The sequence below is a fragment of the Mirounga angustirostris genome, unplaced genomic scaffold (genome assembly GCF_029215605.1).
Source record: "Mirounga angustirostris isolate CCGP_5_RB_7025 unplaced genomic scaffold, mMirAng1.0.hap1 SCAF_10, whole genome shotgun sequence".
In the NCBI taxonomy this organism is placed as follows: domain Eukaryota; kingdom Metazoa; phylum Chordata; class Mammalia; order Carnivora; family Phocidae; genus Mirounga; species Mirounga angustirostris.
This window is the reverse complement of record NW_026991718.1, coordinates 25,332,732-25,347,008: the sequence shown is the minus strand read 5'-3', so window position 1 is coordinate 25,347,008 and position 14,277 is coordinate 25,332,732. Positions and strand designations below refer to the sequence as shown.

The following is a 14,277-nucleotide window of genomic DNA, read 5'->3' as shown; positions in this document are numbered from 1 at the left end:
GATTTATGGTGGGTGCCTCAGGCCAAGTAGTATCAGTTGACATCTGAAGGGGCTGAAGACTGAGTAACTAAGGTCAGCCACATTACCTTTGCTGATTTCAATCTCTATCTTTTAGCTTTAACAAACTGTAATCATGAGTATAAAAGTCTACAATTAAGTTCCAATGAACATGAACAAAGTACTAAACACATAAGAAAACCAGTCATTGTGGATGAGGGTCAGCAAAAACAACAAAATGTGAAGCCATACCAACAGATATGGAAATCATTGGATGTAGACTATAAAAAAGAGGAGTGTTTAATACCTTTAAGTAAATGAAAGAGGACTTTAAAATATTAATAAGGAAAGAAACTATCAAGAAATGACCAGGCAGATTTGAAGAGGAATCAAAGTACATTTTTTCTTTAAATAAGAAGATGCAATTTAAATAGAACATAAAATATAATGTTAAAAAGATTTAATAAAAATATAAAGAATTACTATGAATTCAATCAATCTAACAGCATAAAAGCAAATTCTAGACGAAATAAGGAAATAATGTAATCATTAAAATTTGGTGGTGGAAAAAAGGAAGGGGATATATAGAAAGTGAAAGGAAGTAGAAGTGGGGGTGATACTAAAAATGTTATTTATGAACCAGTATGGCATGGGCACCAACCAATCACAATGGACATTGGCCATTGTAGAAGTAGGATCCTGAGGGTCATCTGCTGTGCCAGAGATTGGTGTTTTGTTGCATGAGGAGGTTTGGGAGTTCCAGAAGAGTGGCAGGGAAGACACTTTGATTTTTGTTTTGTTTTGTTTTTTAAATTTAAATTATCATTTTATTTACTTAAGTTTCAAGTTCAAAAATTTCCTTAAACTTTTAAAAAATATTTTATTTATTTATTTATTTGAGAGAGAGCATGTGCATGAGCGGGGGGAGGGGTAGAGGCAGAGAGAGAATCCCAAGCAGACTCTTGCTGAATGCGGAACCCAATGAGGGGCTTGATCCCACGACCCTAAGATCATGACCTGAGCCAAAACCAAGAGTTGGACACTTAACCGATTAAGCTACCCAGTAGCCCCCCAAAATCTTCTGAAACTGTTAAACTCACTTCACATAGCTTATTACTCTTTTATCATTCTTTCTTTTTTTAACAATCACTTTTTAAAAATTTTATTTCATTATTATTTTTTTCATCCTTGTAAATGTACTCGTTAATCCCCATCACCTATTTCACCCATCCTCCCTACCCACCTCCTCTGGTAATCATCAGTTTGCTTTCTATAGTTAAGAGTCTATTTCTGGGTTTGTCTCTCTCTCTTTTTTTTCTTTGCTTGTTTATTTTGTTTCTTATATTCCACATGAGTGAGATCATATGTCTTTCTCTGACTGGCTTATTTCACTTAGCATTATACATTCTAGTCCTATCCATGTTGTTGCAAATGGCAAGATTTCATTCTTTTTTATCACTGGATAATATTCCATCATATATATATATATATATTATATTATATGTATATACATATATATGTATATTATATATATATATAATATACATAAAAGTGCCACATTTTCTTTATCCATTCATCTATTGATGAACACTTGGACTGTTTCCACAATTTGGCTATTATAAATAATGCTGCTAAACATAGGGGTGCACATATCCCTTCAAATTAGTGTTTTTGTATTTTTGGATAAATGCCTAGTAGTGTTATTTTTAATTTTTTGAGAAATCTCCATGCTGTCTTTCACAGTGGCTTTACCAGTTTGCACTTCCACCAAAAGAGGGTTCCTTTTTCCTCACATCCTCAGCAACACTTGTTGTTTCTTGTGTTGTTAATATTAGTCTTTCTGACAAGTGTGAGGTGATAGCTCATTGTAGTTTTGATTTACATTTCCCTGATGATCAATGATGTTGAGCATCTTTTCTTGTGTCTGTTGGCCGTCTGTATTTCTTCTTTGGAAAAATGGGTGTTCAGATACTCTGTCCCTTTTTAGTCAGACTGTATCTTTTTCTTTTTCTTTTTTTTTTTGCTATTGAGTCATATGAGTTTTTTTTTTTAATTTTTATTTTATTTTATTATGTTATGTTAGACACCATACAATACATCATTAGTTTTTGATGTAGTGATCCATGATTCATTGTTTTCATATAACACCCAGAGTTATATGAGTTCTTTAAATATTTTGGATACTAGCCCCTTATCAGATATATGATTTGCAAACTCCCATTCAATAGGTTGTCTTTTTATTTTGTTGATTTATTTGGAATCTTGAAGCTAGGAAACCAAAGCCAATAAACTCCACCAGATTTTACTTTGAATATCTATAAATTTGCATAAATTCCTCTTTTTTTTTTTTTTTTTTAGGTCTCCCAAATAGCCTAAGTCTCTTGGCCTTATTTCTGCCTTGTAAAAAATAATCAGAACAACATTCCTTTAATTTAAGAGACTTCATTATCCAATTTATTAATACCCTTGGGAGATAGAAAAACATTATACATTCACAGAGGTAAAGCCTTTCCAATTACAGACATACAGACATACAAATTGCTTAAAACTCCAATCCTATAATGTCAACCACAGTTCAAGAATTGAAAGAGAAACACCAAAACATTGTGGTCTAGATAGCAAACAGCTGTTTTCCTTCCCAGTGAGCATGAAAAAATAAACAAATAAAAACAAACAAACAACAACCAAATTCTCTGTCTTCTTTCACTCGATGAAAAAAAATGGTCTTTGTTAATAGAATCTATTAACTCAATTTTGGAGATCACCAAATGGTCATACATTCAAATGAAATTACCAGTTTTTGCTGACACCAAAAAGGAATAATTTCTCAGCCACAAATTCAACATACACACACATATATGCAATTAGTAGAAAGAGAAAATGCTAACTAGAGAAATGGAGAGTCAATGAAGTTCAACTTTTACTGTTGCTTGGCATTCACCTCTGGGAGCAAAGAGAATATGTGCCTAGGCTTAAGCTACTTACTGGGTACACTTCCTAATAATACAGTTTACTTAGTTCTGTCAGGTAAATTCTCTGGGCATCTTGGTGGAAGACCTCCAGAAAGATAATTTTCAAAAAGGTAAAATCATGATTCCAATACAAATGTAAAATGAACGTGTGTCAAGATTTTATTAAGCCCATTTATTAATGAGGGAGCCAGTAAGCTATCACAACCAGTTCCTTCTTCCCAATAATGAACAAAAAATCCCCCAAAATTCAGACTGGGGTCTCCCTGGTCTGCCTGAAGTCATTTATACCCAAATTTGAACTAATCATTATGGCTAGGAAATGGAATGCTTTGATTGTTCATGAGTTGGGTCTATGCCCACACATGGACTGAGAATGGGGGAGGTGTGGTTCCCCAACAAAAAATGGGGCATTGTTATTGACAATAGGAAGGCAGATGGATGCTGGGCACACAAAACAACAGGCGTCCACTCTGTCAGTATTTGGCTGGGTAAGAGAGTAGAAAGGCTGGAGATTGGAAACCTAATTTTTTACTATCATATTGTAGGCCATCTAAAAATGGAGAGTCTGATAAGAGAGATATTATAGATCTTGGTTTGGCCAAACTTGGCAAAAGGACTAATATTGGAGGAAAAATGTCAATGTCTTCTAGCCTGTGGGTCTGGGATGATTATGGGAGTCATAATAAAAATGTACAACACAAAGGAAGAGCAGATGTGGGGGATAAGATGATGAATGCAGTCTAAACACTTAAAATGTGTTGGGACATGGGTGTATTTCCAGGCTTAGTCAAAGAAGCTAACAGAGCAGAAAAAAGTGAGATAAAAAAGAAATTGTTGGAGGGGCTTCTGGGTGGCTCAGCCGGTTAAGCACCCGACTCTTGATTTTGACTTAGGTCATGAGATGGAGCCCCGCATCAGCTCTGTGCTCAATGCAGAGTCTGTTTGGGATTCTCTCTCTCCTTCTTCCTCTGCTCCTTTCCCAGCCAGTGTTCTCTCTCTCTCTCTCAAATTAAAAAAAAGTAAATAAATAAAAAGAATCTTAAAAAAAAAAAGAAAAGAAATTTTTGGAGCAAGAGGTCAGCAGAGATGGAATTAACTGGAAGAGTTGGTATTGCAAATGGGTTGATATGATATTCCTTTAGAAGCAAAAGAGAAAGGTCAGAGGATAGCTAAAGATCTGGAAACATTTTGAAATGGGAGGCAGAGAAATTGCAGAAGTTTATGTGGGATGACTCCAAATTCCTTAGAGGAGGATGAAGAGACAGAGGTGGATTTACCATGAACCTAATGATGCCTAAAGCTCTGGAACCCTTATTTTCATGGGCCTCTCCCATTTCTAGTGATGTGTTCATATGTTTTTATAGAATTTGCAAAACTAAGATATTTAAACTGCAGTTGGTTTAGATTGATGTTTCTTTCCACTTCAGCTTCTTCTTTGTCACACCTTGCCCTCATCTGGATTGGCAATGAAATGGCAAAAGCATTTTTGGGATCTGGTTAATGGAAGTTGAGTTGGGGCTATGTTAAACTTGGGTTTAGTGGGATATATTTGTTTTGTTCTCAGTTACTTCTGTGTATAGTTAAGCAATTTCTAGCAATCTTGGTATAGGAATAGCTTCCGGAATACTCTGTCAACCATTGAATTAACTTAATCTGGCATCATAACATGTAGGTACAGGACCAAAGATCATAGGCCAACATGAACATTTTCTATGGTGCTTGCCATCAGAAGTATGTGGATGGTGGAAGAGAAACAAACTTTGAAAAATATGGAGTCAGAAGCTAATCTGTAGGAGTTTCTTCCATATCTTATAGGTTATATCTGAAAGAAAATTAACAGAGGTTTTTCCTAAATTTGACAATGATTCTAAAAATTTGTGTGACATAAACAATAACAGAATTAGGAAATTGAAAGAAACTTTTAAAAATATCAATTAAAACCCTCCAGAAATTTATCAACCATGCTAAGGGAAAGACTGAATTATCTTTTTGTTCTCTCTGTAGAAAATAATATTATAAAGACATTATTATATGAAGAGATGATCAAAGAGTATGCAGGCAAAAAATTGTAAGAAAAAGTATTATAGAGGTGTGTCAGGCAATTAATTACTAAAAACATTGTGTAATGTTTCTATATATTATGACATTGTGGTATTTTCCACTTTTAAAACATTTGTGCTCTGTGTTATTTCTTATGAACACAAAATATTGTATTCACAGTTTTGTATTCTTTTCCTTAAAGAATTCCTCTCCCTAAGTTGTGTAAGCTTTAGGTCATGTGTGCATTTGGAGGTGGGGTGTGGGAGAATGCCATGTGAGTTTCTATTTGAGGGCTTAAAGAGAGTGGAAAAAAGTCTGGAGTGAAGACTGTACAGCTGGGCTGGCGAGTCAACCGAGGAAGAGAGATGAAGGGGCAGGAGAGCTGCCCTGGAGGTCTAGCTGTGGCTGGATAGAGTATCTTTGCGATATGAAGAACACCAGATGATCCCTTGTAAAACAGCATGGTGCCATTATAGATTTTGAGTGTAGATCAATGTCAGATTAAGATTTTTAAAATGGATCTGACAGCTGATAAAAGGACTATAACTAGCTCCTCTGGCAGAATTTCATGCATCCTTTGATAACTCATTAACATGTAATCCTGAGATGATCTCACCTTTCACTGGGCTTTTGCCTTATCCATTACTGCTTTATCTCTTGTTGACACACCTGCACTTACAATGTTGGGATTCACAGTTTATGAGTCATTTGCTGTTGTTCCACTGATGCATAGACTCCTCCATGGGGATAGGTCTCTTTTCTCTCTTGGGATGTTTTGGACCAGACACATGATCTGATCTCAGTTAGTGTTCTAGAAGCATTCTTGATGGCTAGGGCCGCTTCTTTCTGCTGGGGCAAATGTTTGGGACCCAATCTGAAGTGTTGATGCTGGTGAGTAGAGAGGAAACACCATTTTGCCTCTAAGCAGTCCTTCCCAAAGTCTAGGAAACTAACCCAGTGGGTGGCCCAGTGGGTAAGTCTTTGAAATGCAAAGGAGAGGTATTGCTTCAACAATGCACCAAGTGGAGACTAATGATTGAACTTGTAGTCCATCGGATTACTAATGTAGCTCTTGATAAGGTTCCAGGAGAGCTTCTACAAATGTTGCTTCATTTGATTGAGCTCCCATTCTGCTTCTGTTTATAATATCTTACTGTTTTCTTTACCAGAGAGTTCAGAACATAAGTTTCTCTCCACAGTAAACACAGGACCACGAAAAATTGACAGAAAAGGAGAGTGGAGAAAGTGGATTAGATAGATATGGGATGAAGTAATAAAAGTGTAGTTAAGATTTGTTCAGTGGTTAATGTGTGCCAGACATTGTGATAGCTTGCATATACAATACCTATCTATCTATCGATCGATCTATCATCTACTCTTATCTATTCATCCATATCTATCTATATTTATCTATCTATCTTCATCTCCACTTAGTTTTCACAGTAGCATATGAGACAGATACTCTTACTATCTCCCTTTTACATGTGAGATAACTGCATCTTAGAGAAACTTAGTAACCTGCCAAGGTCACACAGTAAGAAAGTGTCCAAGCCAGGATGCAGACCCAAGTATGTCTGACTCCAGATCCCATTCTCTTTTACCCCCATGAGAGGCTGAGAGGTTGGTAGATGGAGATGAGCTTGGGTGGGTGTAGATAGGGCACAGTAGTAGGTATGAAAGAGAATATCATGGGGCAAAAAACCTGGTATCAACTTTTGGTGACAATTTGAAACTATATCGCAAGTAATTTGTGCTACTAATTATTTGTTATTACTAATAATGCAATGTTTGTGAATGACTTACATGAAGATAAATTAGAGCAGATTTTACTATCACTCTTAATATTACTCTTACTTGGATTCTGCTATGTTCACTTTAAGTTAGAAAGAAAGTACTGGATTTACAGATGGGTGTTCCTTTGAAGGACTGGAGTTCCAGATGAAGTGATCCAAGAGGTACATTGACTATCATGGAATTTAAGTGGAAACCAGGTAAGAACCACCAGAGTGAAGATGCTGTGTGCAGAAGGATGTTGCAACTCTTGTGCATATGCTCTCAAATCTCCTTTCCATTGGGTTCCAGACTCTTTAATAGAGGTGGGAGTTGTTTATATCTGGGAGCAAAACTCTATGCAGAAAGTAGTTTGACCCATGCACAGGGCAGGAACCAAAGTAGACACAGAGGTCAGAAGCAACCAGGTTGAAGCTGCTACCTATTAAGCTGTACGACTCTGAGCAAGTCACTTAGCTTTCCCCAGCTTTAGTTCCCTTTTCTTAGTGTGGGTAATGGTTGGTATACTTGATCACAGGCTCGTTGCAAGAACCAAAGGAGATTGTGACCTCTAGCTGTGATTGCTCTTTGAAAATCTGGTAGCAAGCAAGACCTTTAATTTCAGTGGGCTAAGGTCCCTGGAAAATGGCATCCTGATAGCATGTTGGAATGACCTTAACTCACAAGTCTCTTCCTTCATCCCTCCCACACACTAACACACACACTTTCAGGGACCCCTCCACCCAAGCCTCTGCTTCCCAAATGCTTGAACACACCACTTTCCCAACAAAAACTATTAGGAATATTTTAGAGGAGTTGAAGTCCCTGACAGGGCTGGGCCCCAATTTTGGTAACATGCTAATAGGATGTTTGAGAATTAGTTCTGAAAGTCATTACTTTCCCCCTAAATGGAATTTTTCCTGGGAGGCCATAAAAATGGAAAGATTAAAATTTTTTACTAGGTTGATCAGTAAACCTGATCCTCTGGCTTGATACATCACAAACAAGAAAATAATAAAAGGCATTTAAACAGAGGCTTTTTGCCAGGGGTCTTCTCAACACATTGTAAAACATTAGGACATGACAAGTAAGAGACTGGGATCAGCTGTGCCTGTAAACTAGCACTCATTCACAGACTGTGCATTCAGGGCAGGAGAAAACTTGAAGGGCATGGGGGGTTGCATAATCAGGCCTTGTGAGCCAGCAAGAGCGCACTCTGGGCTGGGCTTCTGCCCTGAGCCTTGTTGGCTGTTCTAGTGTCCTCTACCAAGGAAAATCGGAGTCTAGCTTGCTCATGGCTGCTCTGACCAGCAGCTTCAGGCTCCATCTGTTCCTAATACTGAGGACATCCCAAATGCTGGGCATGACATCTTACCCGGTGCCTACAGCCCTTTAAATTCAGTCTGTAAGAAGACAAGACTGAAAGAATGATGTTATCAATAAAAATGGAGATTTCCTTTGGAGGAAGTTGGAAAGTTCAGACTGTGATAATATTTCATACGTCATTCAGTTTACATTTGTTGGCTCTTTTTCATGGTCCATCCCATGTAACTGGATGAGAGCTAGGATAGAAAGGGATGCTTTCTCTCACCCCCACTCAACACTGTTTTGCCCATATTTTATCATAGCATTTACCATTGATGTGGCTTTCCACTAGACTATAAATCTATTGAGTGCTTGATGTGTTAGGCTTCAATGAATGTTTGCCTTTATATTCTCCACCTGACCAGGCTGATGAATTCCTCTAGATTTAAAAACCATCTTCTCATTGATAAAATTTTATCCTAGATTATATGATCTCTCCTTAGCAGTTATCTACTTGATACATTCATGAATTTCTCATAGAAATTTCAAAGTCAAAATGTAAAAAATGCCAACAGAAGTTTATTCCCCACCAACCTGCCCTTCGTGACACCCACCCTCAAGTTTTTTCTTATCTCAGTGAGTGACACCACATCTACTCACTTATTCAAACTGGAAACGGGGAAGTCACCTGTGGTTCTTTCCTTTCTCTGACTCAGACATTCAATTTGCCATCAAGGCCATGTCCCAGATGTGTCTCAAATTCTTCTACTTTGCTTCATTATTTTAGTCTGAGTCACCATCACCTCTTATCTGGATACAAGAGGCTCCTGAATGGTCTTCTTGTTTGTATTCTTATTCCCACTAACCCATCCTCCCATTCTCTACACAATATTCTTTTTTGTTTTGTTTTGTTTTCACACTCTTATCTACTTCTCATCTTCCTTTGTTAGTTTTAAGCAAATCTCAGACACCTTAATTTTCATCCATAAACATTATAGATCTATGTACATATATGTGTATGTGGGTATAGTGTAATATATATATGCACACATATTCCTTTTCGGTAAACTTAACCACAATAGTATTATTTACTTAAAAATGTAATAATACTTAAAAATACCATCAGTTACTTTTGAGCCACTATTCAAATTTTCAACTATATCATAAATTTCATAGTTTTAACAGTTTTTAAAATATCAGAATCCCAATAAGATCTATGCATTGTGATTCTTTGATATGTCTCATAAATCTATTTTAATCTCTAGGTCCACCAATCCTCTTTTTTCCCCCTGTAATTTATTTGGTAAAGAAATCAAGTTGTTTCTCATGACTGTCTCGCAGTCTGGATTTTTCTCATTGCATCTTTTTTTAAAAAATTAATTAATTTATTTATTTTTATTCTTATGTTAATCCCCATACATTACATCATTACTTTTAGATGAAGTGTTCCATGATTCATTGTTTGTGCATAACACCCAGTGCTCCATGCAGAATGTGCCCTCCTCAATACACACCACCAGGCTAACCCATCCTCCCACCCCCCTCCCCTCCAGAATCCTGTTTGTTTTTCAGAGTCCATCGTCTCTCATGGTTCGTCTACCCCTCCGATTTCCCCTGCTTCATTCTTCCCCTCCTGGTACCTTCTTCTTCTTCTTCTTTTTTTTTTTCTTAACATATATTGCATTATTTGTTTCAGAGGTACAGATCTGAGATTCAACAGTCTTGCACAATTCACAGCGCTTACCAGAGCACATACCCTCCCCAGTGTCTATCACCCAGTCACCCCATCCCTCCCACCCCACCCCCACTCCAGCAACCCTGTTTGTTTCCTACAATTAAGAATTCCTCATATCAGTGAGATCATATGATACATATCTTTCTCTGTTTGACTTATTTCACTCAACATAATACCCTCCAGTTCCATCCCCGTCATTGCAAATGGCAAGATCTCATTCCTTTTGATGGCTGCATAATATTCCATTGTATATATATACCACCTCTTCTTTATCCATTCATCTGTCGATGGACATCTTGGCTCTTTCCATAGTTTGGCTATTGTGGACATTGCTGCTATAAACATCGGGGTGCACGTACCCCTTCGGATCCCTACTTTTGTATCTTTGGGGTAAATACCCAGTAGTGCAATTGCTGGATCATATGGTAGCTCTATTTTCAACTTTTTGAGGAACCTCCATACAGTTTTCCAGAGTGGCTGCACCAGCTTGCATTCCCACCAACAGTGTAGGAGGGTTCCCCTTTCTCCACATCCCTGCCAACATCTGTCATTTCCTGACTTGTTAATTTTAGCCATTCTCACTGGTGTGAGGTGGTATCTCATTGAGGTTTTGATTTGGATTTCCCTGATGCTGAGCGATGTTGAGCACTTTTTCATGTGTCTGTTGGCCATTTGGATGTCTTCTTTGGAAAAATGTTCATGTCTTCTGCCCATTTCTTGATTGGATTCTTTGTTCTTTGGGTGTTGAGTTTAAGAAGTTCTTTATAGATTTTGGATACTAGCCCTTTATCAGATAATGTCATTTGCAAATATCTTCTCCCATTCTGTCGGTTGTCTTTTGGTTTTGTTGACTGTTTCCTTTGCTTTGCAAAAGCTTTTTATCTTGATGAAGTCCCAATAGTTCATTTTTGCCCTTGCTTCCCTTGCCTTTGGCGATAGGAAGAAGCTGCTTTGGCTGAGGTCAAAGAGGTTGCTGCCTGTGTTCTCCTTTAGGATTTTGATGGACTCCTGTCTCACATTGAGGTCTTTCAACCACTTGGAGTCTATTTTTGTGTGTGGTGTAAGGAAATGGTCCAGTTTCATTCTTCTGCATGTGGCTATCCAATTTTCCCAACACCATTTGTTGAAGAGACTGTCTTTGTTCCATTGGACATTCTTTCCTGCTTTGTCAAAGATGAGTTGACCATAGAGTTGAGGGTCCATTTCTGGGCTCTCTATTCTGTTCCATTGATCTATGTGTCTGTTTTTGTGCCAGTACATGCTGTCTTGATGATGACAGCTTTGTAATAGAGCTGGAAGTCTGGAACTGTGATGCCACCAGCTTTGCTTTTCTTTTTCAACATTCCTCTGGCTATGCGGGGTCTTTTCTGGTTCCATCCAAATTTTAGGATTATTTGTTCCATTTCTTTGAAAAAAGTGGATGGTATTTTGATGGGGATTGCATTGAATGTGTAGATTGCTCTAGGTAGCATTGACATCTTCACAATATTTGTTCTTCCAATCCATGAGCATGGAACGTTTTTCCATTTCTTTGTGTCTTCCTCAATTTCTTTCATGAGTATTTTATAGTTTTCTGAGTACAGATCCTTTGTCTCTTTGGTTAGATTTATTCCTAGGTATCTTATGGTTTTGGGTGCAATTGTAAATGGGATTGACTCCTTAATTTCTCTTTCTTCTGTCTTGTTGTTGGTGTATAGGAATGCCACTGACTTCTGTGCATTGATTTTATATCCTGCCACTTTACTGAATTCCTGTATGAGTTCTAGCAGTTTTGGGGTGGAGTCTTTTGGGTTTTCCACATAAAGTATCATATCATCTGCAAAGAGTGAGAGTTTGACTTCTTCTTTGCCAATTTGGATGCCTTTGATTTCTTTTTGTTGTCTGATTGCTGTGGCTAGACTTCCAATATTATGTTGAATAGCAGTGGTGATAATGGACATCCCTGCCGTGTTCCTGACCTTAGGGGGAAAGGTCTCAGTTTTTCCCCATTGAGAATGATATTCGCTGTAGGTTTTTCATAGATGGCTTTTATGATATTGAGGTATGTACCCTCGATCCCTATACTCTGAACAGTTTTGATCAAGAAAGGATGCTGTACTTTGTCAAAAGCTTTTTCTGCATCTATTGAGAGGATCCTATGATTCTTGTTCTTTCTTTTGTTAATGTATTGTATCACATTGATTGATTTGTGGATGTTGAACGAACCTTGCAGCCCAGGGATAAATCCCACTTGGTCATGGTGAATAATCCTTTTAATGTACTGTTGGATCCTATTGGCTAGTATTTTGGTGAGAATTTTTGCATCCATGTTCATCAGGGATATTGGTCTGTAATTCTCCTTTTTGATGGGGTCTTTGTCTGGTTTTGGGATCAAGGTAATGCTGGCCTCATAAAATGAGTTTGGAAGTTTTCCTTCCATTTCTATCTTTTGGAACAGTTTCAGAAGAATAGGTATTAATTCTTCTTGAAATGTTTGGTAGGATTCCCCTGGGAAGCCATCTGGCCCTGGGCTCTTGTTTATTGGGAGATATTTGATGACTGCTTCAATTTCCTTAGTGGTTATAGGTCTGTTCAGGTTTTCTATTTCATCCTGGTTCAGTTTTGGTAGTTGATACATCTCTAGAATGCCTCCATTTCTTCCAGGTTATCTAATTTGCTGGCATAGAGTTGCTCATAATATGTTCTTATAATTGTTTGTATTTGTTTGGTGTTGGTTGTGATCTCTCCTCTTTCATTCATGATTTTGTTGATTTGGGTCATTTCTCTTCTCTTTTTGATAAGTCTGGCCAGGGGTTTATCAATCTTGTTAATTCTTTCAAAGAACCAGCTGTAGTTTCGTTGATCTGTTCTACTGTTCTTTTAGTTTCTATTTCATTGATTTCTGCTCTGATCTTTATTATTTCTCTTCTCCTGCTGGGTTTAGGCTTTATTTGCTGTTCTTTCTCCAGCTCCTTTAGGTGTAGGGTTAGGTTGTGTACTTGAGACCTTTCTTGTTTCTTGAGGAAGGCTTGTATTGCTATATACTTTCCTCTTAGGACTGCCTTTGCTGCATCCCAAAGATTTTGAATAGTTGTGTTTTCATTTTCATTGGTTTCCATGTATTTTTTTAATTCTTCTTTAATTTCCTGGTTGACCCATTCATTCTTCAGTAGGATGCTCTTTAGCCTCCATGTATTTGAGTTCTTTCTGACTTTCCTCTTGTGATTGAGTTCTAGTTTCAAAGCATTGTGGTCTGAAAATAGGCAGGGAATGATCCCAATCTTTTGGTACCGGTTGAGACCTGATTTATGACCTAGGATGTGATCTATTCTGGAGAATGTTCCATGGGCACTAGAGAAGAATGTGTATGCCGTTGCTTTGGGGTGGAATGTTCTGAATAGGTCTGTGAAGTTCATTTGGTCCAGTGTGTCATTTAAAGTCTTTATTTCCTTGTTGATCTTTTGCTTAGACGATCTGTCCATTTCAGTGAGGGGGGTGTTAAAGTCCCCCACTATTATTGTATTGTTGTCGATGTGTTTCTTTGCTTTTGTTATTAATTGCCTTATATAATTGGCTTCTCCCATGTTAGGGGCATAGATATTTACAATTATTAGATCTTCTTGTTGCATAGATCCTTTAAGTAGGATATAATGTCCTTCCTCATCTCTTATTACAGTCTTTGATTTAAAATCTAATTTGTCTGATATAAGGATGGCCACCCCAGCTTTCTTTTGGTGTCCATTAGCATGGTAAATGGTTTTCCACCCCCTCACACTCAATCTGGGGGTGTCTTTGGTTCTAAAATGAGTCTCTTGCAGACAGCATATAGATGGGTCTTGTTTTTTAATCCAGTCTGATAGCCTGTGTCTTTTGATTGGGGCATTTAGCCCATTTACATTCAGGGTAACTATTGAAAGATAGGAATTTAGTGCCATTGTATTGCCTGTAAGGTGACTGTTACTGTATATTGTCTGTGTTCCTTTCTGGTCTATGTTGCTTTTAGGCTCTCTCTTTGTTTAGAGGACCCCTTTCAAGATTTCCTGTAGGGCTGGTTTGATGTTTGCAAATTCCTTTAGTTTTTGTTTGTCCTGGAAGCTTTTTATCTCTCCTTCAATTTTCAATGACAGCCTAGCTGGATATAGTATTCTTGGCTGAATATTTTTCTCATTTAGTGCTCTGAATATATCCTGCCAGTCCTTTCTGGCCTGCCAGGTCTCTGTGGATAGGTGTGTTGCCAATCTAATGTTTCTACCATTGTAGGTTACAGATCTCTTCTCCCGAGCTGCTTTCAGGATTTTCTCTTTGTCTATGAGACTCGTAAGTTTTACTATTAGATGTCGGGGTGTTGACCTATTTTTATTGATTTTGAGAGGGGTTGTCTGTGCTTCCTGGATTTTGATGCCTGTTTCCTTCCCCAAATTAGGGAAGTTCTCTGCTATAATTTGGTCCAATATACCTTCTGCCCCTCTCTCTCTTTCT

The 14,277-nt window shown here is 37.7% G+C and overlaps 1 long non-coding RNA gene across 1 annotated transcript in view; it reads left to right on the top strand.

Annotated features, from left to right (window-relative positions):
• Window positions 1-6,461: 6,461 nt before the first annotated feature.
• LOC123850957 (uncharacterized) overlaps window positions 6,462-14,277 on the top strand; it is a 96,552-nt gene continuing 88,736 nt past the window's right edge. Inside the window, exon 1 of the long non-coding RNA XR_006792447.3 lies at window positions 6,462-7,000. This is a non-coding gene — a long non-coding RNA (uncharacterized LOC123850957). The remainder of the gene's footprint in view (window positions 7,001-14,277) is intronic.